Source organism: Octopus bimaculoides, chromosome 25, assembly GCF_001194135.2.
Source record: "Octopus bimaculoides isolate UCB-OBI-ISO-001 chromosome 25, ASM119413v2, whole genome shotgun sequence".
Lineage (NCBI taxonomy): Eukaryota > Metazoa > Mollusca > Cephalopoda > Octopoda > Octopodidae > Octopus > Octopus bimaculoides.
Genome location: NC_069005.1, coordinates 2,295,471 through 2,299,685, shown reverse-complemented (window position 1 = coordinate 2,299,685; position 4,215 = coordinate 2,295,471). Strand labels below are relative to the sequence as shown.

The following is a 4,215-nucleotide window of genomic DNA, read 5'->3' as shown; positions in this document are numbered from 1 at the left end:
TATATATATATATATATATATTCGACCTACTACTACCCAGTAACAGTCAGAAACAAATGAAATACAGCATCATAAGACTTGTTAGAAGAGGACAGAGCAGTGTGGATCATCTGATCGTAAAACACTTGGCAAATCATCACCGGATTCAAACCACAGCGGATCGATAAATGTTACAGCAAAGACCTCTTCCCGACAGGAAACTGCAGGTTAAGAAACTGGTGCATCAGATAGTAATCGGGGAAAAACTGGGCGTTCTGTGGCCTGCTGTTAATGGGAAAGTAACATATAAAGAGTTTGAAAACAAAGTATGTGTGAGCTCTTTATAAAACGACGGGATCTACATGGGAGAAACGGGGGAAGTTAACAATGCGCAGGTGTGGCTGTGTAGTAAGTAGCTTACTTCCGGTTGTCTTGCTGTAGTTGAACGAAATGGACAGGAGTCTTTTGGCTCTGTCCAATTAAAGTTTTTTTTAAAAAAGAACTTTTGAAGAACTCGCCAAGGTAAGTCGGTTTTGTTGCTCAACTGAGCAATAATTCGTTGTGTATTTTTTTTTTCCAGCAGGTTTTCGTTCAGCATTGCGACATTTTCGCTTGCCTCTGGCGAGTTTTTTGTGTTTGTTCGTTTACGAACAAAATTGTGTGTTCATTGTCTGTGGTGGGAGGGTTCGCTCCTCTACAGAGAGAAAATTTTAATTTTGGCTTTTTAGCCGAAAGAAGTCGACCGAGGTAGGTGGAATTGTTTTATTTGAGCTGGGTGAGATTTATTGTTAGTTCAATCTTTTTGCAGTAAATTTCGCCCAGCTCTCTGGGGCAGTTTCGGCGACTTTTAATTATTACCCGCTTAGCGAGCAAAGTTGTGTTTCTCATTCGTCGTTATTGGTAGGCGTGTTCGAATCACCATAACGGCGGACTGAGAATTTTTTGTGAAAACTTTTTGTGTCTCACTTAATTGCGAGAAATGTTGCTTTTGTGGGCGTATCTCGCCTCCGAAAAATTTGTGAAAATTTTAACAATTTGTGAAGGATTTTTGTGTTCCTGCTGCTGTGGCCTGGATTACCTTACTGGAATAACTTTATTTTGGAGCACCTTTATTGGAATACCTGTATGCCAGGATTACCGGATGGCCGGAATTGTGTTGCTGTGACTTGAACTGTCTTCCTTCTTTCTTTTTCTCATCTCTGTCATTCTGTTCATTTTTTTTGTGAACCTTTTTGTTGAACGTTTTTGTGAACTTTTTTGTGGAACATTTTGGACTTTTTTTTTGCAAGCATGGCAAAAAAGAGCAACACTATGTTGGAGTGGGAGCTTGTCCCACCCAAGAAGTGGTTAAATGACTTCAGGGAAAGAACGGTGGTGTTACAGACGTACTCTAGGTCACTCGACACTAATACAGTCTTTCCTAAAATTGACAAAGAGTTGGCAGAATATCTGCCAGCTATTAAGTTTATGGCAAGGGGTGTCAAATACGCGACGGTTTGGTTGCTATTTGACACCCCTGAGGTGGCTCGCAAGTTTGCGAGCCAGCCACTAGAATAGAACCTGATTGGATAGAGGATACTATCCGACGGGGTCTGGGTGGCAGCGGAGCCAAGCTCCTAAACGTGAAAATTTTACCTACACCTGATTGGGTTGGGTCAAAAGCAGTTTTGACCCTGTGGACCCAATCAGCCGAAGATCTGGTATTTCCAGATTTTTTGAGGAAGCCCGGCCACATCAAGAAAGACTTTTGCCTTCTTCCATTATACCATCATGTTTATCATTCATTTCATCTCGTTAATGCGTTTGTCTAGCCCGCAGCTACTCTGTGTTCTGCATCTATGGCAAATTATAATGAAATAGAGTAGCTTGCTCACCATCCACATGGTCTCCAGTTCAATCCCACTGTGTGGCACTTTGGGCAACTATCTTCTACTATAGCCTCGGGCCAACCAAAACCTTGTGAGTGGATGTGGTAGAAGGAAACAGAAAGAAGCCCGTCGTATATATATATATATATATTGTGTGTGTGTGTGTGTATATGTGTCTGTGTTTGTCCCCTCACCATCGCTTGACAACTGATGCTGGTGTGTTTCCGTTCCCGTAACTTAGGCTGGGGCGCAATGGCCCAGTGGTTAGGGCAGCGGACTCGCGGTCATAGGATCGCGGTTTCGATTCCTGTTTCTGCCGTACCTGTATTTCAAAGGGCCAGCCTTGTCACACTCTGTGTCACGCTGAATGTCCCCGAGAACTACGTTAAGGGTACACGTGTCTGTGGAGTGCTCAACCACTTGCACGTTAATTTCACGAGCAGGCTGTTCCGTTGATCGGATCAACTGGAACCCTCGGCGTCGTAAGCGACAGAGTGCCAACAACAGTAGCAGTAGTAGTAGTATAAAACATAAGAGAGTAATTTGAGAGAGATTTCGTTTTGATATCTTGCACATAGGCTGACCACGGGGACGAGCTTTTGTTGGCTCCTATGTAACACCGAATATGACTTCAAGGCATCATGGCGGATTTCTTTAACCAGAGACCAACTCGTATGTTGTTCTCAACTAGTAATGGCCGAGCTTATGTCTACACGTAACAGTGAGCGCCATAAAAATAACAGCAATATTTGTATACGTTGGATGTTTCATTGTGTGTAATTTGACACAATAACACAAATGTTTCGACAATTTTCACGAATTACAGTCAGTGTCGGCTTACATTTATCTGTTGTATGTCGATAAATGGAAAAGTTTTAATATTTTGTGACAGTTACAAAGAAGAAGAAGAATAAGGAAAAATAAAAAAATGAAAAATAGTAAGTAACGGGCGAAATATAATAGAAAAAAAATATTGACGGGAGATGCAAGAGACCGAATGATGCTTTTAAAAGTTTTGATAAGATAACAGCTATTTTTGGTCGTGGGGAGATATGTATTGAAATAAGAATTAATTATTATATATATATATATATATATATATATATATATAATATTTATGCGGATTTGTAAAACAAATGTTCTCGTGATATTTTCGTAGAAAGTGATCATGTAAATATGGGGAGGAAATAGTTGCGTAGAGTTTAAGACTTGAGAGGAGGGAATGAGTTTTCCAACAATAACCTGGTAATGATTTAATAGATATACAACCTATTTATCACATAGAAACACTCACTCACTCACTCACTCACGCGCGCGCGTAGAGGAAACGAGAATAAGAGAGCATAATATTTCATAGGTTAACCATTTCTTTACCATATTTCTGTTGAACTTCGCTACATTTATTTCAATTTATTTTCAAAAAATATCTAAGACTTAAATAAAAGAATTTTATTATTTTTAATCCTGTGTTTGGAATATAAATTAGCAAGAAATTCTGATGGAATTTTTTTTTTTTTTTTTTTTTTAGATCTCTTTAACTGTTTTGTTACCATATTTCTCTTGAAATACACTAACTTAAATTGCAATTTATTTAGAAAATAATGAAGAAAATTAGTAAATTAAATTTATCATTACTGAGTTGATATTTGGAGAACGAATTCAATTTAGCTCACTTTAAAACCGTAAGTTTGTATCATAGAATCGCAAGTGGTCTAGTGGAGGGGGTGGATCAACAGGATGCGTATCACTGAATTCTTCATATGTATCGTTAACACTAAATGATGTAAGAAAAGGAAACCTATTCATGGTAAATGAGACAGAAAAAAATAAGTTAAATTACTGCTCAAACAATGTCCTGCTGTCTCATAAAAGACACACAGGTGGTAATCTTGTAGACCACACGAAATCCAAATTAAAGACTTGACGGTGGAATATCTCCGCTCAAAGAGCTGCTAGTGAGTGGCTTCGTAATTAAAATGGTATCTTTAAAGCTAATAATAAAATTATTTACCTGATCCCTCAGTCGAGCAGACATATGAAGAATAGGGTTCATTCCGTGGCCTCTTCTCGTTGTTTGCCCTGACAGTGTATATCTCAAATTACGCTAGCAAAAGTATACACTCTTCGATGATAAATTATTAGATTTAAATTTTGATAGATGGGAAACAATTTCGATGGAGGGGCAAGTCGATTACATCGACCCCAGAGCTCGAATGGTACTTATTTCATCGACCCCGAAAAGACGAAAGGCAAAATCGACCTCGACGGAATTTGAACTCAGAGCATAAAGACGGACAAACTTTGACAATTTCACTTAGTCTCACACAAGCTTTATCAGTTTAGAAATACGCATATATATATATATATA

At 38.7% G+C, this 4,215-nt stretch overlaps 1 long non-coding RNA gene across 2 annotated transcripts in view; it reads left to right on the top strand.

Moving 5' to 3' along the window:
* The window catches only part of LOC128250807 (uncharacterized), a 147,938-nt gene that overhangs the window by 91,252 nt on the left and 52,471 nt on the right, over positions 1-4,215 (top strand). The window contains exon 1 of one of the 2 annotated variants that reach the window (XR_008266789.1): positions 402-501. The exons of the other annotated variant lie outside the window; for it this stretch is intronic. This is a non-coding gene — a long non-coding RNA (uncharacterized LOC128250807). Of the gene's footprint in view, positions 1-401; positions 502-4,215 lie in introns of those variants that run through there. 2 annotated transcript variants of the gene reach the window in all.